The 25,817-nt window shown below is 41.2% G+C and overlaps 1 protein-coding gene across 2 annotated transcripts in view; it reads right to left on the bottom strand.

Annotated features, from left to right (window-relative positions):
* The window catches only part of LOC123031787 (junction plakoglobin), a 51,340-nt gene extending 28,428 nt beyond the window's left edge, over nt 1-22,912 (bottom strand). Inside the window, exon 1 of one of the 2 annotated variants that reach the window (XM_044447107.1) lies at nt 22,823-22,912. The gene's annotated coding sequence lies outside the window, so the exon portion shown is untranslated. The remainder of the gene's footprint in view (nt 1-22,822) is intronic. The other variant, XM_044447108.1, reaches the window with a different exon arrangement.
* Nucleotides 22,913-25,817: the final 2,905 nt, after the last annotated feature.

The following is a 25,817-nucleotide window of genomic DNA, read 5'->3' as shown; positions in this document are numbered from 1 at the left end:
TAAAAATCTTGCTAGCTGCTTAGAGAGCCCTGAGAGGGCTATTCAGCAGCCTATAAATTTGAAAAAATAAATTCTCTGGAATCTTCTGACATGCTCACCAGCCTAAAATTTCCCAGCAAATTTGTGCACAGTATTTTAGGTTCACAGCCTATTCTTATTCCCATATCCTAAATGGCACTAACATACTAACCTTGAGATAATGACAGATAATTACATGAGCTTGTGAGCCCTTTTAAATGAGAGGGAACATGGTTTATTTTTGCTTTTGGTTTTTCCATAGCTGCCCAAAGCTCATAGAATAGGGTGGGCTACTGAGCCCAAATATGAGATTGATGCAACCTCAGAAGACTTACAGGGAGAGCCACAGCACTTGCTTCCATCTAGCACACACAGCTAGTTAGTTATCCAGCCTCATCATGCTATCGGCACGGAAGACAGGCTGGTCCTTGATCATCTATTAGGAGCTCCATTCCTACTCTCAAGGAAAACGTGGTACTTCAACAGTTGTCTTCTCCGCTCCATTTGCAGCTCTCTCAAAAAGACAAAAGGAGGAAAGAGACAGACCCACTGTTTCCTAACTGTCTTTGTTCCCTTCAATGCAGTTCTAAACACAAACACCCCCACTCCTGCTGAACTTCATTATGTGCTCATATTATCTAGAGCTGGATGTGTTTGCAGAATAACTCATTTTCATTCCCCTCCTCATTGCCATTCTTCTGTCACAGCAGTGTACCCAAACTGCTTTTTTTAGTCTTTACTATGTGTATGGATTTTAGCTAGGAAGGGGGGGAAATCATGTGAGGTGGCTGGGAAAAGATTTGCTCTTGCTACTGGTAGCACAAAAGAAATGCCCTTTTCTTTTGCACAAAAGAGCATGCTTTGCTTCTGTCAAAGATTTCAGTCAAATCAATTTGTGAATCAGGGTGATCTAATCCCCCCCCCAAAAGCCAAATGATTGGTGCCAAGTCAGTATCACATTAAACATGTGTGTGAATCAAAGGAAATAAGCATTTTTCCCCTAACAGGAAGGCTCAAAGCTATTGTGTGCTTAAATTTATGTATTATCTTGATGATGCCTGTGCTTAAAAAAAAAACAAAAAAACAAAAACAGCAGGACAGCAGCATACTATTCTTTAGGACTTTCTTCTAGCACCAAGCTCTCACCACGCTCTAGTTTGCTTTGGAGGAGTGCTAAACTCTACTGGATCAGTTTCCATCAGTGGTTCTTACATGTTCTGGACAGTGCTGACCTTATACCAGCCACATTATTGATCACCAACTTCACTATGGGAGGAGGCCAATGGCAGATCTATTTGGGTGGTGCAGGATAGGGACAGAGAGACGCAAGGACGGGGGGGGGGGCGGGGAGAGTAAAGGAGTCAGAAGACAGAGAGGTTATAAGGTGGCTTTAAGCAAGGTCCCAAGCATCCAAATGTGCAATACCGAGAAAGCATTACTGGGTGGTTATTTTATGGCCTGGGGCACCAATAGTTTTGCTGCTCTGCTAACTTTGAAAAAGGTTGCTAGTCTTGTTTATGCAGATGCCTCCTCTCTCTGTTCCTTGTTTCATATCTGGACTGGTAACAAGGGGCTCTCAGTCACTATTCACTGATGCACATTTTCAACCCATACAAAGAAGTGCTTTAAGAATTAAGCAATTTCTTTTTGAAGTACTCTTATGATTTTGTTCACTTCCAAGTTCATTTCGCTTCAAACACAGGGCTTGGCATTTATTTAACAATAGGGGCAGGGGATGGATATGGAAAGATCAAGGAGTCATGCTGGCTTGAACAACATGCAGAGAGCCATCCAAGGGGCAGTTTACACAGTCACTGGAAACAAAAGGTAAAGCCTTCCTGGGACTGTACCACTTCAGCCTCCTAGGGTAGAATGTGTACATCACAAAAACAACAATAGCTAAAATCAAATTCACCCATGCCTAAAGCAATGTACAAATTTGAATTCCTTGTTTGAATGAAGGAATTTTCTACATGAAGGCACTCAGGACAATACAAAGCTCACTCTCGCATTACTCCTGGCTTGCTGGCTTTCTGTGTGCAAGGTGTCTTTTCCTTGTGGAACATTAACAACCTCTCCCTTCTACAGCCTGAAGTAGCAAAAACAACCAGGAAAAGCATCATGTCTTGATTCTATAGTCCGCAAATCTTAAAATGGGTGTGCATAAATCACACCTTCCAACATGTAATCCAGTGAAGATAATCTATTACATTTTTATAAACATACTGTGATAACAACTTAATCTGAGGGATTAGCTAATTACTACATGCAGGTCAAATGAAAAAAATACATACAAAAATATACCTGCATTATAGTACTTGCCCTGCCTTTTTTACCAGCTTCCTGTATTAAAGAGTCAACTTGGGTGGGGAAGGGGAAAGAAATGGCTTGGTTCAATATGAAGTGAGTGCTGGAATTAGATCTATAACACACACAAAAACTCAGCTGATCTTTCCCCTTTGACACTACAGCTATGAACTAGAACAGAACCAGAGATATTCTTGATAAGTCTTGTTTATTTAGCAAAACAGATTTTGTACAAATTTGGGATATTTTCAGCACAAATCTTCATTCTCACTGTTTTTGTGTGTGCAATTCACTACTGTAGAACTTAGACTCCTCCTCATTCTATCCTACATCTAACCTAGAAAACAAGTCGTTAGATCAGCCTTCCCCAACCTGGTGGCCTTCAGAGACATTTGGACTGCGACTCCCAGAATTCCAATTCAGCAGAGCCATTGAATCAGAATTCTGAGTGTTGCAGTCCAAACATGTCAGGAAGGCACCAGGTCGGAGAAGGCTGCTTTAGACGGAAGCTGTCATATGAGGGGGAGGGCAAGAACCCCATATCACAAGTCTGTACCCTGCAACATTCCCATAACTCTCTCAAGCAAGTGCAATGGTCTGCTATTCACAAATGCCTACATTCATAAAGAAGTTTGCTGATGTAACTCATGTTTGCAAAGAGACTACTGGATTTCTATCCCACCAGCTCCACTTTCTCCCCTATGTCCATCTCTTGTGTTCCTATGTTCACCTTGACAACCACCCCACACAAAACCCCACCTGAAGTCTGAAAGAGAGCACAAGCAAGGTAGAGCAAGCAGATGAACACCCACTGAATTCATCACTGAATTCATGCCTATGTTTTCAGCTAACAAGTCTGGGACTCCTTAACATAGAGCAGCTCATTCTGGAGTAAAGCATCAACATCCCAGCCCTGTGTTAAAGCTGAACTGCAGGAAAGCTGCAGGATGTTTTCCCTATGACATTTACAAATCACAAAGCAAAACCTATCTTTTATTGGCCCAACTTCGCAGATCAAGGCAGCTTTGATCTTGAGAGCCTTACGGCACTTAGCTTGCAGGAAAAATGAAACCAGCACAATGCCGAGCCCCACCACGCTGCCCTCGCTGGAGGTATTTTCAACAAACAAACTACCATCTGTGCATGGAGATAGAAGGGACATTTCGGTTTTTTTAAAAAAATGAATGGCACATCTTTCAAGGGAAGCTGAAGCCCTTCTTTTGGCAGAGAACACCAGGTCTTCTCCAGGGAAAGGCAGTTCTCTTGGCACAGGACACACCAATCTCACAACAGCGGTGGACTAGCCATTTCCACTGTGCCATTTTCTGTTTCCTGGGGAAATTAGGAGAAGCTGCTCTCAGCTGTTGCATGCTCATTTTTATCTGAAGGAAACAAGCTGTAATATTTGGCTCAGTGTTGAAATTCTGGGCCAAGAGGCAGATATATGAAAGAAAGCCAAGAAAGTCCTGGCAAGTGTGCATCTGGGGTCAGAAATAAGAAACTATGATAGTAAGGTTCAAAAAGTAGATCATTACTAGAGATCATACCTCTCAAGTATTTTTAAGTCAGAGGTGTCCCTTGACTGCACACATGCTTACATAAATATAAAACTTGTTCCTTTTTTTGGAGGGGGAAATGAGCCTGATATCATTTAGCATGGCTATTACAGACTACCATAGTACTGAAACTTAAATGAAATTTCCTCAGATAACCCCAAAACTATGTTATTTTATTGCTGGAAATTGTCTAGTTTCATCAGAAACTGTGTTGCTGCATTCCCTCCCAACTTCCAAAAATTGTTTTGGAAGTCCATCCCATCTCTCTCAAAAGCCTAGTTCTACATTAAATATTGCTTAGAAGAATAAGCAAGATTTTACTTCTTTTAGTAGCCTCTACTGAAAGCTTCTGATCCTACTCTCAAAGAACTTTTTAAATAATACACTGGAAATTAAGTGTATCACAAACTTTTGCTATGGTCACAAACAAGCAGTTAATTTTGCTTACTAGCCAGGGCCCCAATGCCATTTCATGCCAGAAAGCAAACAATTTATGGGGGGTGACTCTGTCCATTTCTTTTCACCAACAAAAGGTGGAAAGAAATGTTGAGGGAAGAAAGATGTCCCTTGGCAAGGTACACTGATAGTTGGATGAAGATAGCAAGATGAACAAGCGCCAGGGAAATGAAGACAGAAAATGGTATAGGACTGCTGGAATTCTACAAGTTGGAATACACTAAACCAATTGTTATATGTTAGCTTTTTTCAGTCACAAAGATTCTGTAGAAGGAATTTTCCCATTAAGCATAAGATGATGTTTTTGGTTCCAATTTGTATGGCAAATTGAAAGAGCATATTTTAAGAGCTAGGTATTAAAATAAAAACATCAAAAGGTGGCTGATGTACAGGAAGAGAAAAAATAGGAGAAAAATAATTAAAAAGGGGAGTTGAAACCTAACTCAAATCTGAATACTGAAATGTCTGTGCTTTCCCCCACTCATGTTTAAGGGCTAGAAACTTATTCCATCAGTCCAAAGGAAGCTTCAAGCTCTCATAACTCTTTGGGAGGAAACTTCAAGGTTTAATCCCTGTATCACTGACAAAATGTGCTAAATCACTTGCTAGAAATAAAAGTAAAGATTGCACTGTATCAGCCACAGGTCTAGTTCTCATTACACCAGAAAGTTCAACAGAACCGCCATTCAAAACTACCTCTCTCCACATCCTGGTCAACAGGACTCAACCTGCTTTTTATTGAACTGCTCAGCCAGCCAGCACGCCAGATTGCGAGTTATCTTTTTCTGCAAACAATCATGTCTTGGAAGAACCTTCTCCCTACCACTGCACAAAAGCAATGGACTCAGCATTAAATTGTAACATTATCACTAATACAGCTTTTTAGATATCCAACCTTTGCCACTTTAGCAAGAAGAAAGGCTAAGCTATTAGATTTCACACAACCATGTATAAAGCAGTGCACTGGAGAAGGGGGAGATTTTGAGTGGGGAAGAAACTGAGTAGTTAACCTTTTCTTCCCTTGTAATTTTCCCGCTGCAATTCCTGCTCAGGTTTCCAAATACATGTGTGCTCTCACAAACATGTATATGGAACCCTACTGAGAAGAAAAACTGCAAGCCCAGAAACAATTAAGTAACTCCTTTCCTGCATTGAACATTTTCCTCCCCTGGAAGCTTCTGGAAAAGACAGAAACAGAAAACAAAGCAAATGAAAAATCAGCCAGTTTTGTTTCATGGACTGTTTTGACATAAGAGAAATGAGAGAGAGATGCCCAAGCCAGTGTATACAGAGGAAGAACACAATAGCAAAGTGTGGGCCAAGCCGGACCATATCATTAGATGACCCCTGTGGACTAGTAAATTCTCATCTTATTTGCTTATGCTGAAACAGCAACACAATCAAATGGCAAACTGCAGAACTCTAGCCAAAGTTGCCTGGAAGAACTCACAAATCCTGCCAACAGACAGATAAGTGCCATTTGGGGTCCTTTGCACACTGTTGCCTTTCAGGGAGGGGACAGAGTGATATAAATAGCAAACACATGTGCTGGTTGCATCACCACTAGGGGCAAGCATCCCACCCCCAAAGCTCCTTCTGGGCCTCACTGCCTGAGAACGACATTGCATCTGTCCAAGCAATTGCTATTTCAGGAATGTATGGTGAACTCTGCATTCAGATGTTGCAGTGCCAAAGGGTTCTCTCTCTTCCCCTAAGCTAGAAGAAGAAAAAGGACCTTTAGCTATTTTACACAACCTCAAAGTAATCAGCAAGACATGCGGGCAAGGCCCTGGTGACAAATTATTAACTTGCTGCGACAGGCCAGGCACTGACGGGTGTTACTTCTAATTCCTTGTGAAGTAATTGAACTTTCCAGATGTAATCTGGCTGGAAGTAAAAATGAAGTAAGGACACAACAGCCCATGTGAATGAATCAGCTGCTTTCATTTTGTTTTTCATCAGAAGTACATGTACACTGTGTAAATTCTGGACCTCAGATGTTCACATCCTGCAATGCGAATATATATAGCCAGGAATACATCAGGTTCACATACTTTGTCTCCATATTTCCACAAAGGAATTCTGATGAAGGAAACGGAGGGTGGGGAGAGGGGCATCCAGATACCAGCAAGGTTCCCATGGACAACATGAAAAATATAATCCTGCAGTTTTGTTTCACCACAATATTAATAGCTACTACTAATTAGTGTTATTTTACCACATTAAGTACTTAGGAGTACTTCGTATATTTTCACAATCATCCTTTTACTCCCCTTACACTCCACATCACCACCATTTTCACAGTGGAACAGGGCCAAAGGACCACAGATCATTCAGTGCTAGCCATGAGACCATGGTAGAAAGGAGAAGTAAACTCTCTTAGCTTTGGCTATTACACTACCCTGTTACAAAAAGTTGGATTTCTCCAGACACCATAATCACATACCAGACAGGCACAACATCACATGAAATTGACAAAGCATGGATCATCCATTGCGGTGTTCTTAGTATCTCTCATTCCTTCATGGTAGAGTTCTTGACAGGGTGGGAAAAGTAGGAAAGATGACCAGCCGCTTTATGTAGCACTGAAAAGCGAATCCAATATTTTTTGCCAGCACAGAAATAGCAAAGAGCACACACTCAGCCTAAAAATATACAGGGCTGCAATTACTGTGTTCTTAAGACAATTTGTTCTTTTATTTAATAATATTCTCTGTTTTAATCCAGATGGAGTTATTGTGATTAATTGCAGTGTTTTAAGCTGAACATGAAACTTGCCAGATTTCTCTACTTATAGATGAAGAGGGAGAATTTCCTCATCAGCCTAACCTCATTACCCAGCTTACATTTAATGCAAGAATCTCCATGTATGCATTTTCACTGCATCTGTTTCCACAGAACAACAAAGTCATCAACAGAAACCATGCTTCTCCCTTATTATTCAGGCATCTTGGCTAGCTAGAAGAGAAATTCAAGTACACAAACACATGACTATTTTGGAATGTTTGGGACATCTTTTCCCTTCTCAACATCTGCAATTATTTTGAAGATGAGAAAGAAGAAATGTCTGAAGAGCTTAGCTATCTGCACTCTGGCAGCATGCTATGGAAGTGCTGAATCAATGGAAAATTTCTAGAAAACCTCAATTTTTATATTTAAAAGGCTTCTGAACCTTCATCGTTACCATGAAAAATTTAGCAATAGTTTTTCTTGCTCCTATTCCCTTCCTAAAGTATCCTTAAAAACTAGAAGCATGGCTCAGGTAGAGTTAAAGGTGGAACATAGGTAATTTCCAGGACTGAGAATGGAGGGATTGGGAGAGCAGACTCTATCTGGATGGTTCTTGTATAGAACTTCTTTATTACCTTTATTGAGTTTATCCTTTCCCTCCCCTCCCCTCCCCCCCAGAAAAAAAAAATCTGAGATGTAGCATGTTACTTTCTCTAATCTATTAAATAGCGCTACAGAGATCTAGAGATAATGACCTGAAGTAAGACATTAAGGTTTGTAAATCCCATGGTCTAAACAGGCAATACTCTCTTGGATGTTACTGTATACTTGTATAGCAAGCCAGAACTTAAGCCAACAAATGGGAACTGGCTGATGCAAGTTTAATTACCCAATGTACGCAAAAGAAATGGGCTTGCTCTTTTATAATGTCTCATTTGCATCCAGTAAGTAGTTAATCTTGTTTTTAACTAATACTACAGCAGGTACTACATTCTGCTAAGCTTGTAGCCCCACCCTAAAACTCTCATTTTTGTGGGGAAAGATAGTAATGCAGTGAGTTAGCTTCTTCCTAAATTTGCTGGTGCTCTGAAGACTTCTGGAAGCATAGATGAAAATGGTGAAGCTCAACTCATTTAAGGAGAGTACTGCCAAGAGGGTGCCTGGTCACAAGAGACTGAAACATAGAGGAAGAAAAGGCAACCCCTGAGAAAGATTTGCAGCTAAGTTAAGCAAGACAAAAGCTAAAATAAAAAACTATCCAAAATGATATCATTTACCCAGCAAGATTTTAAACAATTTCAAGTTCCCAACCATCTGAGTGCTTCAACTTTTGATAATGACACTGAAAAACCATCACCACCATTCCTTATATGATTGACTTGCCTAAATACCTACCACTGGCTTCCTTCTACACCTGACTACAAGCTTTTTATCATTTTATTTAAAACATCTTTGTTCCTTTATTTTGCAATGTTTCTATATTTGTGAAGGCTCTTCCCAGCCCTCAACTGCTGAAGGTGTCTTGCTCCCCTTCCCCCAGATTGCCCCTTATGCCTGGAACTCCCTCCAATGATACTGACATGATGTCACATCCCTTTTTTCTGTCATTTCTCTCTGCCAACAGCCACCTTTTCCATTAAGTATCTGGGCTCCCCTGTTCACCCCATTCCAGTCATTCCATGACATCTGCCTGTATTTTTTTCAGTCATACCATCACCCGTTCACTATCAAAAGTAATTTGTACATGCTTCTCCCATGTGGATCATGAACAGTGCTCTACATACATGAGAATGATATCACTTTCTGATCTCATACTATTAGCCATGCCTGCTTAATAATTCTTTCCACCTGCTTTTCTATCCAGAAAAGCTGCCTTCAACATTCCCAATCTAGACAGCCTACCATTAATATCAGTTTGTAACATGGGGTGCATTTTGATTGTGTCTATTATACAATTTCTGCATTTTCAATTTAATTTCTAAAAAACTTTATCAACAGAGCCAAAGGTCAGACTGCTGGACTGGGGCTCAGAAGACCTAGGTTCAGGCCCCTACTTGGTCATGAAGCTCACTGGCTAACTCTAGTCACTGACTCTCATCTTAACCCACCTCACAGGACTGTTGTGAAGTTAAGATGAAGTGGAGGAAGGTTATGTAAGTTTGCAGGAAAAATGGCAAGATAGAAATATAATACCTAACTTTCTTGAATTTTCAGGCACTTTTCCTCTTTCTACAAAATACGGCCATGGTGTCACTGAGGTGGATTCCTCAGGCAGGGACAATCAGGTCAAACATCTGAAGAACAATGTTTCCCCCAACTGCCTCCCAAGCCTCACAGCAGAAAAGTGTGCTGCAATTCAGTTTTACAAGTCTTCATGGGGAGCCTGGTCTTGGCAATCTATGGAATGCGCTCCCCAGAGAGGTCCGCCTGGCACCGTCATTATTTGTTTTTTGGCGTCAGACGAAGACCTTTTTATTCAAACGTTATTTTAATTGTTCATATTATTTATTTATTTTATTCTTTGGCCAGGGCGACTTAATTTAAACTGTTAAATTGTTTTATATGATGTTATGTATTTATGTTTGTGAGCCTCCCTGAGGCTTCGGCGAATGGGGCGGCATAGAAGTTCCATAAATAAATAAGTAAGCAAGCAAGCAAGTAAATAAATAAGTGGAGCATGTTTAAAAAAAAAACCCCCAGAAACAAAAAACCTACCACTCCTCCAGCTGTCATTTAAATGTCAAGAAGTATGCACAGGTAAAACCCAGATGTCCTGACTGATGTTTAGCAATAAAGCCTTAAAAGCCATGCGGCGTGTCAGGAAGCACAAACCCACCACAGCGCTAGTTAAATGATGCCCACACGTCTGCATACGATTGCATCTGTATTAAGGAATTTCAGCTTTTAAAATACCTCCTTCCTGCCCTTTTTGTTGAAAGCCATTTAAGAATGAAATGACTGAAACATTTTGAAATGCCTACAGGCCTGGTAGAATATACAGGAAAAACAAAAACCAATCAAAGATGGCAGATTTAAAACAGATCTTTCAAACCTCTATCTAATTAGGAACATCTTGGCGTCTCCCAATCTGTTTTTTCCCCCAGCAGAGCCATTTTATGAAATATACATTATTCCAACAGACAGGAGGATGGCAGTTTCTATTTGTCAGAGGCATCCCAAACAAAAGCAGGGTGCTATGCTAAGAGAAATAATAAAACTTCAAAGCTAAACACTGATTGTCATCTGAAACTTCTTTAGAAAACCAGTAAGGTAGAAGCACAGCTGAGTACATGTTCAAGTTCCAGGGTCTCACATTGGATTTATAGTTCATATAACATGCAACATTACATTCTGATTTTGTGAGAGTCAATATAAATAGGAGAAATGGTAAAGGACCAAAGATTTTAATAGTTTAGGGATTACAAGAAAGATTTGGCACACAACAAACTATTTTTCTGGTGAAAGCTACTCCTCATCATAAGAAAGAAGAACATCTATCTTTAGGAATCACAATCTTTTTCATTCCTTATTATAGTAATATACCAATACTGAAATACCCTCAACATATTAATCAAGTATGCTTGATAGTTAAAATTGCTATCCAAAACAGTTAAATCTACTGATTACACCAATGGAAACTTGCAGTCTTAGCAGTCAAAGGTTAGGACAGTAATTAACTAAGCAAAACTACACAGAAAATTGTTTAAATATAACGTCTTATAATCTTGAAAACAGCTATATGGATTCCAGCAGCTGTGGAATCTTGCTATAAAAGCATTGTGCTTGCAAACTTCCCATAAAAGCCACTGCACAATAAAAGTGAAAGATGAGATATGCAATCAAAATCCCTCATAACTTGAACACAAATCTCCCTGAATTCAATAAAAGTAGTTCAGAAATGGAAGTGTATGTACATGCCTTAATATCATCAAACTTATTCAAAGAATCATCAAGCTGCAACGGCCTCTCTTGATTATCCACAAAGCCCTACTGAATTCACTTCAACATTTCACCACCAGGTTTTCTTTTGCCAAAATTATGACACATAGGCAACAATAAATAAGGGCAGAATCCTGTAAATGTTTAGGCAAAAGGACTTCCTACAACTCCCACACAGGCTGAAGAATCCTGGGAGCTACAGTATTTTTTCTATCCAAAGCTCATGTAGTATTGTGCCGAAAGATAACGATTACAACAAGTGGGAATGTGCTCAGGAATATTTGTGTCTTTGGGGTCTTGAGCAGAAAGGGGGTTTCCATGAGATTAACAGAGAACCTGGAGCTTAGACTTACTGGAAATATGCTTTGTTGATAAGAAACAACACCATGTGTCATGAAGTAGAGACTGGATATCTGCCTTGTACAGAATCCAGTCCACAACCAACTTGTCTATATGGGAGGTGCAAAGGAAGTCCTGGGAACAGTTCTACAGCCATACCAAGTACCAGTTTGCCCAAACTGACAAGCTATTCAACCAACCATTTCAGGAATAAAAATATCCAAATAAAACTCCAACCAAAACTAAAGAACCTGGCAGAAATCCAGACAGGCTATCATCCTTACTCATATGTGTTAAACTGAAATGTGCTCTCAGTTTACTTTTAAGGGTTCTGAAGTACTAAAGCTACATTTACAGTCACACAAACCACCAACATTTGGAATATTTAAGGTGTTATCAGAGAGAAAGGCAGACATTTCTGCATGCTGTCAGTTAGTACAGGTGTACAGACAGTACACCTACCCAACACCCTTTTTCTCTTGATGAAGAGGATCGTGCTCGATCAAACCATCAGAGGCTATCCTGGTTTTCTCAAGGCCACTGTTTAGTTATACAGTCTCTTCCCTCTCCCTCTCTCTATATCTGAAATATATATAGGAAGGGTGCCCACCAGATAGATGCCTTGGCCTTCCAAGTTCCATCAGTCCCACTCTGCATACAAAGTGGTCAGGAGTCCTGAGAGTTCAAAACACCAAGAGGGCACAAGTTGGAGAAGGCTCCCATGGACTAATAGGTGGTGGAACAGCCACTAGTTTTTAAGACATGAGTAGCCCTATTCCCTTCTAGTTTGAAAGTCAGTCTAAAAGAAAAGGGTCCTACAGGACTTAAGGCAAAGTATGGATCTGAAACTGAAGCAACTGTTCGTTTAAACTGGTCTCTTCTTCAGACTTCTGCAAGTTGTTTCTGCTACATCACAGCTGAGGAAGGAGAAAGAGGTGTTTCAGACGTCAAACTAAGTGCAGCTGACAAGCTCCGATCACTCCTACAGCCTGCGTGCTGTATGTGTGTCTCAAGGCAGAGACAGCATGACAGTTTAGAGAGTGTCACTCGCTGCATGAGGCCACTGAAGCAACATCAAGGTTTACAGGACTGTTGCACATCATCTCAAGCATGAATGTGAAGTGAAGGGCTAAGAAAACTTGCAGCAGGGAGCAACATACTAACTCATAAACAGCAGAGTCCTGTGGATCTCAAACACACAAACGTACCACAAGCAGCTCAGATATCATAACAGTGCATGACTTTGAAGTAAGTCCTGTGACCTCCATGCCCTAAAACAAGTTTGATAAGTCTTGGCAAGGATGCTCATCTTCTTCTTGAAATACAGTACATATTTCTTACTGAAATGTGGTGCACTGCGTGTTATTGAAATACCTAAAATTTCAATGCTGAGCATAAATTCAAGGCTATTAATAGTCATTCGGATGAAATTTACTTAAACGTAATGGAAATTTCTAAGAAACACTGTGGTATCCAATTTAGGAAACAGGATGAAAAGGAAATCAGAATCAAAACACCATGAAGTCAAACCATCTGCTCCACAGAACACCACCTGGACACCAGCATGCCTGCAAACACAATCAACCTATGTCATATTAGATCCTAAAGATGCCACAGACGAAGTGGCTCCAGGACACTTGAAAGCAACTCATTCAGAGTCAAACAAGCCATGCCAAGTGGTGTAGGAAGGGTAAGGCTGCTAGCCAGTTGGCCTATGAGCAAAATCTAAATACGGCCTAGTGTGTAATGTTGACAGGCAGTCAAAAGTGGCAAGGAAATGTGAAATTTGGAATTGTAAAGTGGCCACTTAAACCCTATCCTGCCTGCTCCGTCCTCGTCCTCGTAGCCTTGAATGGCTTTTCCTTTTGCATAGCTGGGAACTTGAAACTTGCTTTTTAGAATATTCATACAAAGGCAAAACAACACACCACATTCTGTTTTTAAACACACATTTTCCTTTTTGGGATTAAACACAGTGCAGAGCTAGATGAAGCCACTTGCTATACCAAGTAAACAGGTAGTCAACCCTACAAGCAGGAAAAACTATACACAGATTGCAAATTAAGCTTCACACACAGACACGTGAACACTTGGAGGTAGCTGAAGATTCTGAAAGGGTGCTTATTTGGCTTTGCAAACCCAGCTGCTAGTAGCAGAGAGGAATGTACTGAACACCCTTAATGTCTACAGTTGTTCTGGAAGTTCTTGAAGTCACCTGCTAACAGAAACCTATGGAAAGGTGGAATACTTTGTCTTACTTTGGCTGTAAATCAACCTAAAGGAACAACCAAGATGCATTTCTAGAGTCAATCTGAGTAGACGTGGTCCTGCTCTGAGCCTCAGCAGGAACTGTCAAGACTGTCACAGTGAGCCTCCAAAACCCGGCAGGGAAGAACTTTATTTAGAACCAACCCACTAAAGATGTATATCATCCAGCACTCTGAGCAGGTGGCTGAGGATTCAGCAGCTCATCCATGGCACTAATTTACACTGGCATGTCCCTTTACCATTCAGATGAAAGCACCTAAGGTACTAAAGGTTAGGTCACATTACTATGTAATATAATCACATCACAGTGTGGGCAGGGAATTATGTGGCCTCATGCAACTCTGCCCACTTAACAGAACATGTTCTCCCCCATCCCCACTTATGATACATCTATCATATAGCTGTGCAGATAAAGCTGCATAAGCAGTCTCAGAATTAGAAGTGATCTCTTCTCCAAACTGGGAATGAGAAGAGTAAGATACAAAGCTGAGTCCCATATTAAGAACTCTTAGAGGACAGTATGTTTACCAGGGCTAGTCACGTTCTCAGATATTACTCTGCCCTCAAGCCTCTTTAGGCCATGACTGAGCATACAAGCCATTTTATTTTATATTTTATTTTATTATAGCATGATATTCTATTCTCCTGTATTTCCAACTTAATTTCACTATTAATTACTTTAAAGATTTCAGTGCAGGACAGCAGTAAGGTTTAGTTTCTAGCTTCCTCAATATACATTTCATACTGAAAAATAAGTTTACAGTTCTTCTGGGAAGTAAACTTGGAAATAAATTGCTGTGCTGGAAAAGTATTGCTTCTTCACCCTAGAGTTAATACCCTTCCACTGGGGTGCCTGTATGATTGTCAGATTTCCTACAAGATGCATGCAACCCTGCAGAATCATGAAGATGGCATTACATTGCTTTGCATGGCCATAGAAAAGGAATAAAATGGAGGCACACCACTAATCCTCTCATCTAACAGATTCATTGTTAAGTCATTATTAGCATCAACATACGTTTCTGCAAACCCCAACCTTTGAAGGATATTCTCTCAAGTCAGTTGCTAGCCTCGCTATAGGATAATTTCATTTTGAATTTAATAAAGTCATGAGCCTCAAAATGATAGAAAATTCAACTGAAACACTTTAAGAACTCCTAGAGTCTAGTTCTTCAAATTAGACTTTATCTCAGCTGTTCATAACAAGTGCAGCTATTGAACTAAAATTTGTTCTAGCTGTTGAACTTTTTAATATGTTGTACATTGGGAAAATATGCTGTTTTATGCTACTTTTGTCGTATTTGTCCATTGTGTTTCCTGAATTCTTGAGAACTACCCAGAACTTCAAGTGCTGGGCAGAACAGAAATGAAATAAATAATAAACAGAATAATTCACCTGGGTTCTGAAATAATTTAAGGACTGAACTAATTAAGCTTGCAATCTGATTTTTCACAGTTTCAGCTTTCATTATCATATACAAGGACCACAGAGATAACATTTCTTGTTACCCTGATCCACCCTTAAGCACAGAATGGACTACATACTTAAATAGATTAACCTATGATTAGTTATGATGAGCACCAGCCTCAACCTGGCTGGCACCTCTTAAACATATTCATGATACCCTTTTCAGCAATAGCCTTTAACCATGGATACACCCTTCTACAGATGGCTGCAACAAGGCACTGTCGAACTCTGTGTTCAGAAATGGCTGCAGGTAGTTTTAAGCCATCCTTCCCGGAAGAACAGCGAAAGTTTGCAGTTGCCACAATTAAGATTGTTTGCCCCTGCTATAAAGAGTAATTCCATTCTGATCCCTTTGCTTGCTAGGAAATCAGCCACCTATTAAAGCTGTCCAAGCTATCAGCACAACAAAGAATATTATTACATTCCCTAGAAAACTAAAAGCAGCCAAGCTAATTTAAGTCAAATTTGCAGGGAAATGGATTTTTCATGACATTGTCTGGAAGCTTTCCAATCTGAGGAATTACAGGGTCCACATTTCCAAAGACAGCTTAATTGAGTCTTCCGTGCTTTTTACAGCCTACGTTGATAAACATCAGCAAAGAACTAGACAGGATGAAAGCTTTCATTGCATACATTGTTAGACCCATCTATTCATTTATGAACCACAGGTTTTAATATAGGTGTTTTAAAACGAGAGAGATGCTCTTCCCCAGTTCCACACGCTCTACAAGCATCTCTCAATTTAGGGATTGAACACTTTGCCAAACTAAGTGATTTGTGCATCAATTTAGGGGAAAGACTTAACTCCACTCAATATCCTATCCATAGAGATACTTGTAGCAATTAAATACATGAAACAAACAAAATATTTAACCCTTATGGAGCTTGTCCTCTGAATGTCATGGAGATATTTATGTCTCTCCCTATATGTTATCTGAATTCTGAACCGGCAGCTTTTGAAGTCAAATGGCAAGAACTCTCATTAAGGACAACACCTCTGGAGCTTAGGATAGTCCAGTTCTACAGCTTTCTTGTACATGTCTTACTTGAGTATCTTCCCATTTCCAAGGCAACTTGGAAAATCATGGGTCTATGGCTCTTCTGCCAAATAAAAGGAAATACCAGACTCTTTCAGGGAGTGCTCACCACTCAACAGGGGAGAGATGAACAACACAGAAATTGATCCAAGCCAAACCAAAAAAAAAGAAAAAAAAATCCAGACTGATAACACAGAACAAGAGAAACAGGGTGGCCATACACAATTTAAATGTGTGATGCTATTTATTTTATAGGGGAAAAGGTCTACAATTCTCAGCTTTCCCCATAAGCCAGGCATGCTATTCCAAAAGCAGAGAACTTAACATTCTGATATCTAAATTAAACCTGGCCTTGTCTAAGTTTAATAGCCCCACACATTAAGTTTGCCATAACCTTCAAGCATTTACTTGCAAATCTAAGTGTCCCAGTTCAAAATACACAAAAAGTCTTATCACAGACAGTTTTTAACTTATTAACAAGGTTACCTTGCATAACATGTTTGTTCAAGCTGGTCATTTGCTTGATTAAAACCATCATGCATCTTTGATTTTAGGCTTGTGAACCAAATAGCCATGAATCACCAAAAAACAACTTCAGGGAAGCAAATTTTATTGCACTGATTCTTATGTACATATAGTATTCAGTTACAAATAACATGACTGTCCTTTTAGAAATGGAGGGCAAGCTTTTGACCCTCAGTATTTCCTCAAAAGCTAGTATTCCTGTGGCAGATTTTCCATACCTTGTATATCTTCCTTGTCCCCTTCTGTAGCAGTATCTCCCCTCAGTTACCAACTCCATTCTTACTGCCACCATACCAGATTTTGTCACTTAGTGCCTGTCCTATTTAACACTTTTTCAGCCAGGGTTGCTCACTAAGCCCCAACCCAAGTATGATGAATATGAATCCTCCCTTCTGCAAGCGACCTTGAAGAATTCTCATACTTAAATGCCATTTGCGCAGAAGTACTGGCCATCCCTGCTATCAGTATTTGCCAAGGGTACTTCAGGTATCTAGCTCACTGTCCCTCCAGAGTATTTTTGCCACATAAAGCACCTTATCACCCAAGAAGAACCTGACAGCTGAAACAATTAAAAGCAGCTTCCTAGCAGCTTCTAATTGTTTAACAACACCATAAAAATAATATAGAGTGGTATAAGGAACTTGTTTCCACCACCAGCCTAAGAAAGAAAGCAGGTATGACTCGGTCTAGTGAGAGTCACACCTTGAGAAAGACCCATGAGTCACACCCATAGAAGCATTACCTTACCTATTTCATGCAGATAATTTAGGTCATCTTTTCCATTTTAAAGCTGGCCCAACTGCTTTTTTGCCAGGCTGTCCAGGTAATTTCAAAATATGGCCTCTACTTTATTGTTTTCAATGTAGGCTCAATGGAAGTAATGCAAAAAGCCTGAGCATTTCTTGCATGGCCGGTACATAAGCATGAAGACCATGAGTGTAAAGGCACAATTAATCACACCATTTCTACCCATTTTAGCAGCTTTCTGGCAGCACAGTAAAACAAAAGAACAATCAAAGTACAGTCATTAACATAGAGCCTTTAAAATAAAAACAATTATATTCAAACAAATCAAATCATATTTTGAGGTTTTGAGCATAAATAGCCAAAACTATTGGCCCTGGCACATGACATAATGGACACATTTTTACCACCATCCTCCAGCAAACTTAAGATTTGAGTATGAAACTAGCAAGAAAATGACAACCATTGAGGATGTTATCTGTCAACAGCTGAGGGACAGGCTCCTGAGATACATTAAAATGGAAGAAGGAAAATGAGAAGTGACAACGATGCTAGCATTGCTCTGGTAGGAAGTGTTCAAGCCAACCATAAGATACCTCCCAAAACCTTAAGTGGGGAAGCAAGGGACAGGGCATCCATAAACTTGTGACTCCACTCTAAAGTTTTTGAATAATGGCGGTAAGGGTATTACAGTTTTCTATGGCAAACTTAAAGGCTACCAAAGACTCTTTCATACTGGATGGGCCTGTTTCAGAGTAAAATTTAAGGTCAGCTTGGCTTTCTGAGGAAGGTACGTTATGGTGCTTGCACATACATGTCTGCATGCCTTTTATTATGCATGATCTTCCATTCAGATTGGATCTCTCTCTCTTTCTCTCTCCCTCTCTTTTTCCAGGCACCATTAGAGACAGCTTCTCCTTTCTCAGGCAACTCCCCAGCCTTATCCTTTCATCTGTGCTGCAAGCCCGATTAATTAAGCGAATCATTTGGCTAATGCAATTAGAACACCCTTCCCTCACCCTCTGCCAGGATTAAAAGCCAGGAGCAAAGAAAGGAATCCCCAACTCAAATGCAACAGCGTTTCAAGCTAAAAACTTTCAATTTCCAAGAAATTCAGAGTGTCGTAAAGGAGAATCAAATCTTCCCAATACTGGGACAAATTATCAGGAAGGTCTTAAAACAACAAACTCAAGATGTGTGCATACTCAGAGTCCTAGATCAAGGCTTTAGTTGGCTTATGACTGCATGCATTCAGATCCTAATCAGAATCCAAGAACCACATTTACAAGCTCCTCTAGCTCAGATATGCCAGGAAGCCATTATGCATACATATTCAGTGGAGACTTGCAGCCATAACAATATCTCACTGCATACAGCAAGCAGTCAAATATGGATCCCTGAGACTTGCACCTTTTCTTTCATGCATGTCTAGCTCTTATGCTTGTGGAGAAGGCATGCTACAGGCACATTTTCTTAAAACGATGGAGCATTTCAGCCAAATGTGCGCGTGTATAAAATCAGGCTATGAAAATGATTTGTGATTCCACACACTTCCCTGTTCTTCCTCATTTTACGGATGACCTATAGTGCTAAATGAGGACAAACAGAAAAAATGTAGACCACACCCATTTTCTCATTAGAGATATGAGAATGCACACCTTGTTCACACCTATAAGACAACTTCATGGCAGTAAGTGAGATATTAACCCTCATCTCCAAGCTCCTCAAGTCAAGCTCCTACTCAGAGGATTGTATCAGTTTCAGATCCTTGTGTTTCCTCAGAAAGTTAGCATTCATGTGGCAGCTTTTCCATACTTTGCATAACTTCCTTGTCCCCAACTTCCACTCAGCTACCAACTTAATTCCTCCTGCCTCCATACCATGAATGCTGTCACTTTGTATCTGGCCCATTTGCACATTTTCAGTCATGCTTGACCACAAAGTCCAATCCAAGTATAACTTGCACTTCAGCTCCCTCTATTCCACAGATCTCAGTCTAACCCAAATATGGATTCTGAGATGGCCTACAAAACTAATATTTGCATGCACCAAAAGAAAACATGTACAAAGCTGCTGGCTAGATTTTTTTTAATTCACATTTCATTTTTCTGGTAGGGAACATGAGAACTTTTAAGTAAACAACTCCTTGTCCCTGCACATTTACAAGTATGTAACCTGCCCAGCATATATTTTAAGTGAAACTACTCATCCCAAGGTCATATAGCAGTTCTACTACAGAACCACCAAAATGAAATCTTGGCTTCAAGTCTTCACTTCCTTTCTTCCAATCAGTGTCTTTCCTGCTTCCTCACAGATCTATATAGTCCAATAACTCAGTAAGATAAATGGTTTGAGCTGGAGAAAATGAAGGAGACAAGACAAGACAAGACATGACACATACAAGAAACAGAAACAGTCAGTTGCTTCTTGGTTTCCAGTTTCCCTTCCTTGCATACTTCTTGAAAAACACACCAAGGTTCCCATATGACTCATACAGCACATAGACAAAGCAACAAAATGCCCAGTATTCTACATCTTTTAAAAAGTAATGACAGAGCTGTCTCAGAAAACAAACATGTTGAGACACTTACGCTTTAAACAACAGCACTGGCAATAAATTTATCTGCAAAGCCAAACATACAGTGATCAACCATTCCTTAGGTACAGAAACTTAACTAATTAAATCAGCACTCCAAAAATGGGTTAGCTTAGGAAGGGTCAGGTTCATGAAAGACTATACAGCAGTTCTGTAGCTACAGAGATTTCTCTTTGCAAACTTTCTAGAAAGAGTGATTAAACACCACCAACACACACACATTACTAGCCAAGCACTCCAAAATAAAGAGAACATTTCAAGTTTGCTTATCTTGCTGAGATTTTTTTTGCATAATTTGGCAATCAATGAAAATCAAGTTGCAATGATTAATTCAGTCAGAATCTCTCTTCTGACTTCACTTGCCTATTAAAACTGACAGCACAGATTTACACAGCTCCTAACACAAAGAACTTTTTTTAGCTTCATTTCTTCCATTCGACAACAGGCTTCCCAAGTGCTCATGAGAGGTAGCTTCAGCTTTGTCTGGGGCCAGGAGAATACAGGTAATTTGTAAAGCGCACTCACCATTCTAGCTATTCATTCATATTCATACAGAAATATTTCATGCACTGTGATTGACTGTTCTGATTAGAACACATTTATAGAGACTTTAACGGACCCTTCAATGTATTTTTGGCAACAAATTTGTTCCTAGGAATCATGACAAGTCAATTAACAGAGTGCTTACAGGGCAGCGCCTGGCAAAGGTTTTGTATTGCATATCTGATACCTGGTGAATATCAGAGGGGAAGTCTTTAAACATACCTTCTAAATAGGGAAGTTCCTGCATAATTATGTTCCTGATACATAATTTGTTTTTTATTACTTAGTTTGTACCAAGACAAAATATAAGACATAAAACCACAGGCCTTCCCCTTAGTTTCAACAAATGTTTCTGCAAATTAAACAAAACAATCAGCTTCCCAAATGTTCCTGAAATCAACTGACCATCATGTGAATTCCTTTCATTTTATACTGTTTACAAGTAGTGCTGTGTGAAGTTGTTTGTTTCTTTAATAGACTCTTAAAATGGCTGAACGATGAGGAGCAATTTGCTTCTGGGACAACATGGATCAAAGGGCGTGTCTGGGAGAAACAAGTTGGATTATGAAATTCTAATACACAATAGCTCATAAGGGGAACACAAGAGCCACATTTCACAAACACTCTTTATAAGTCATAAATATGATGAGGACTAGGAGTCTCCTTCACTGCCCCCATGCACAAAGGAATATCGTAAGTCACACTAGAGACTTTAAACACCCTACACTTTCCTGGTAGACAAAGGCAGTGTTCATATACAATCCTTCCTTCTACCAACACCAGGGTGGAGGTATTATTCAACTCTCACAAAAAAAGAGTTTGAGCCATTTTAGTGCTACCTTTCAACTCAGTGCGAGACATTAGAGATTCACAATTTAATACAAGCAGAGTTTTGCACATCCTGAACCAAATAAACAGATACAGCTCTTCCCTCAGATTCATGTACATGCCACAAATACCGTCTTTCCTTACCACTGGTAAACCAGGATCCCTGCTTTCAAGGTTTTGATCCCCCAATGTCACACAACAAACCAAGGGATCTTCTTGAATTTATGATGCAAAAGCCCCCCTCCAATGCCAGCCTCCCCCCCATCCTGTCTGTGCATCCTTTTCCAATCCTGTATCTACTTCCATCCCTTCCCAATTAATTTTCCATCCTAAATGTCAATCTGTCGATTTTCCCTTCTCAACTTGTACCATTTTTGGTGAAAAGGTGCAATACGAACTTAAATAAAAAATTAACATCTTCCTTCAATAATTCCTGCAGTATATACCACTACCTCAAGCTTCTAATCATACACCACACCCCCGGGCACAACAGAGAGCTTCTTTGGAAAACTCCCTCTCCACCTCCAAAACTCTTTTTCAGTGACCCCCTAACCCCACCCTCGATCCCAAGATCTCCCACCGCACATCCCCCTGCAGACTTCTAAATTCCTGGTGTTTGCCTGCTTCCCCACTACGGCTCGTTTGCCACTCTCTGCTCCTTACTCGCTCGCCTGGGAGATCTTTATTATTTAGCCCCTCAGAGCGCACCTTACTGCAACAACCGCTTAATTTTGCCATTCCACCCTGCCCTCCCTTCATATCCAGATTGGATCCAGAGAGTTAAGTCCATCAGTCCAATAAACCGGGAAAGTACCAGCCCCAAAAGAAGGGTATCTCGGGCAGCCCCACCCCACCAAGCTACTCACCTTCTAATCGAGCAGGGCCACTGCAACCCCCCTCACACACAATCTCTCTCACACTCCCAGAAGGTACCCCACGGAATGACTGCAGTTTTACCTGCCCCCTCCCCTGCCATATGACCCCTCCCGAACCTCTTTGCCCATCCCTCCAGTTTCTCTATCCCATCTCCAAGGCTCTCGCAGCACTCGTGACGGATCTTGTCTAGATCCTTTAGTAACCCGAAACAGAATCTCTTGCTCCCACCCTAGGATAACCGAAGAATTTAGGACAACCGCCCCTATTCATGTTGTGAGGGGAAAAGAGTACGTAAGTTAGGGCTCTGCTCATTCCCCAAACCTTTCCTATACACCACCCGATAACTAGGGCCAGGGGGTCTTAGCTATTACTTAACTGCTGTGCAGCAGTCCCCAGAGCCTCCTTCAATGGCGATGCCCCCCTCCTTAAGCATTCCCCGCTGCCTCTCGGACTGTCTTTCGAAAACCCCACTGCCCCAGCGAAAAGAGCTCCCCTTGCCCTCACCCCGATGCGGCCCCTCCGAAGCCCTCTTGGGGCGCTCCTCCCCTCCCTCCAGGGTCCCCACGCTTGGCTCCCTCCCCCCTTGACCCACCTGCCGGCCCTGTCGCCACCGCCCTGCTTGCCTCTCACTCGACTCCACTCCGCCCCGCTCTGAGTGACTCGCCCCGGCGAACAATGGGGGTGAACAGAGACCTTGCCTGAGCCCAGCCCTGGTCCCCATGGACACAGGCCACACCCCCGAGGCTCCCATTGGCCGCGTCGCTCGTGAGGGGGCGTGGTCTCCTCTTCTCCACCCCGCCTAGCTTCGCCCTGCCTTGGTATGGTGTTTACAGTCCGGGTCTCCTGATTGGAGCGAAGGGCAGGTGGCGACGAGAACGGGAGAAGGGTGGACCCCGCCCTGAGCCTGGAGGGCGCGTGGAGGAGTCGAGCCCGGCAGGTGTGGGTGGAGCTAAATCCCAGCAAGGAGGTCTTGTGAGGGGAAATGGCAGTCGCGCTTGTGCTTTGCAGCAGGTTCACGGTTCAGGCTATGGCATCCCTCGTGACAGACATTCAGGTAGCAGGTGACGTGAGAGACCCCTGCGTGAGATCCTGGAGAGCCGTCACCAAGTCAGAATAGACTGGGCTGGGAGGAGGAAACGGCTGATCTCGCTTCTTCCCAATGAAAGGGCAAAACTTGCATACCAGAAATTGCAAAATGACGAACTACCACAACGCCTTTTCTCCAGAAACTCAAGAGTCTCCTTCGAATTTCCCGTTTACTCTCTTCAAGCCTTTCCCTAACTGTAGCGCTCCCAAATTCTTCCTTGACTATAAATTCTCTGCCCAAGTCCGCAAATCCTCCTCTACAGTTAAACTTTCTCCTCCAAAGTCCTCTTTCAGCCATGCAGATTTCCTCTTCCATCCCCTCCATACTTTTTCTGCGACAAAATTCCCTAATTTTCCCTTCATTCTTGTAAATAAAGTTGTTCCCAGAACTGCCCAGTTTTCTCTCAGGGTCTTTCCTTTTGCAGTCCTACTGAAAATTTAAGCTTCATCTCATCTTCAGCCCCTTTAATTTTCCCCCACCTCCAGTGTCTTTCTTACCTCTCAGTTTTGTCTAGGCAATCTTTCTAATCCATTTGTTTCTATTATATTCATTTTGCCGTATTTCCTGGAAGAACTTGGCTGCTTTTAAACCAAAACAAAATAAGAAATAGAAATATGGTACTCTCTGTTCCTAATAAGAACAATTCTATAATCACAATGTTAGCATAATGGTTCCCAAATAATAATAAACACTTCTCTCCTTTCAATTTATCTTCCCACAATCTTTCACTTAAATCTCCCAATGCATTTTTTCTCCCATATTTCTGATCAGGACTTCTGGGCCCAAATTCCCACTCCATCTCTCCCTTGCTTTCACTGGAAATGTTCTCCTTAGAATATGCCTTGAAAACCTCCCTTTCCATCACCCAAAGTATTCATTCTCTCCTTTAGAAGTGACAGAAAGAATAGATACCTCCAATACTGAAGGAAGCAATAATTGGTTATGGTTTGGGTAACCCTCTCAGAATTCCTCCTCATTGGATCCTCTTAGCTGATAGTCATCAGCTAAATTTCAGTCTGCTCTTTAAGGCAAGGTTTTTGAGCAATTGGTAGCTTTTTCTGTACTGCCTTTTCCCCAAGGAACCCAACATGACATCCATTCCATTTTATCCTCAAAACAGCCCTGTGAGGCAAGTTAGGCTGAGAGTCAGTGCCTGATCCAAAGTCATCCAGCGAAATTCCTGGCCAAGTGGGGACCAAAGCACAGATTTCGCAAGTCCTACTCTCACACTCCAACCATATATCACACTGGCCTTGACTGAGAATCTACACATAGGACTGGGCAAGAAGAGTGGTTCCTTATGGCTTCTGCTGTGTCATGTTTCTTTGTTGACCATGTTTTGGCTTTGGGTAGGTTCCAGATGTTTCTGCAGGGTGATTGTTGTTTGACTCCTTGGGGTTCTCTCAAGAACCTCTCTCCGTGTCTCATACCTACATCAGTAGTTTTCAGATTTTGCAGACCAGGCCTTTAAGCTCACCTTAGCTCAGACAAAGATCTTGGTTCCTAATCCTTAATTTTCTATCATATATTTGTATGGTGATAGTGCTGCTCATTTTACTTACCTTCAAATCAGCCTGCATCCCAGTAGTGGACCTGTTCTAATCTACCAGTTGAAGACCATTTATCTAAGTCAGGCATGGTGAACCTCCAGCTCATGGGCGTTTCCCAGCTTGCCATCCAGCTGCTTCCCAAGCACATTCCTCTCCCCAGTTGGGGAGAGATAGCTTATCTCACATTAGCATCTGACCTGAAAATATCTTTACCCAGCTGTAGCATGCTAGGTGCAGTTTAAACCTCTGTCCTAGCACTCCATGATGGGAGTAAGGGTTAAGCCCCCTTTGTTCCTCAGTGGATCTGCTGAGTATTTTTTAATTCCATTGTGGGGCAGTGGGTGGGATAGTTTGGCAAAAATGCCTGAGTTAAATATGCCCTCTCTTCATCTGAGCTGCATGAATTACCTGGGGAAGAAGTACTGGGAAAGCTACGCGTGTGCATCTGCATGAAAGATGTACATGTGTGCATGGCATGGCATGTGGGAAAGTGACATAGACATGCCCATTTTGGATTCTGGCCACATTGTTTACTCCCAAATGGCACTGACTTGATTTCTCAGGTAGTAATCTGACCCTTGAGCATAACAATTTCCTCACCCTAATCTATATGAGTCATCCATAGATGTTAATGGTGTCTTCAGAACCATTTAGGTAACAACCTAATCTATCTTTCCCATCACACTCCAAGGAGACAGTAGAAATCTTTTACCACTGTTTGGAGGCTGTGAAATGGGCTCAGTATGGATTCTCAGGCTGAGACTTATTTAAAACAAAATATAGGTGCTTTAGAATACTTGTTCTAAAGAAGATTGTTCCTTTGGATTTGCATAGGGTAACACACCTCTGAAAAATCAGAGGCAGAGTTTGGGGGTCTTCATGGGCCTATCTTTGCTCATTGATGCCTAAATGGCAGTAGTAGCCACGAGTACTTCAGCACGCCTTGGATG

The sequence above is a fragment of the Varanus komodoensis genome, unplaced genomic scaffold (genome assembly GCF_004798865.1).
Source record: "Varanus komodoensis strain SLA01 unplaced genomic scaffold, ASM479886v1 scaffold50, whole genome shotgun sequence".
NCBI lineage: Eukaryota > Metazoa > Chordata > Lepidosauria > Squamata > Varanidae > Varanus > Varanus komodoensis.
This window is presented reverse-complemented; position numbering and strand designations above follow the sequence as displayed.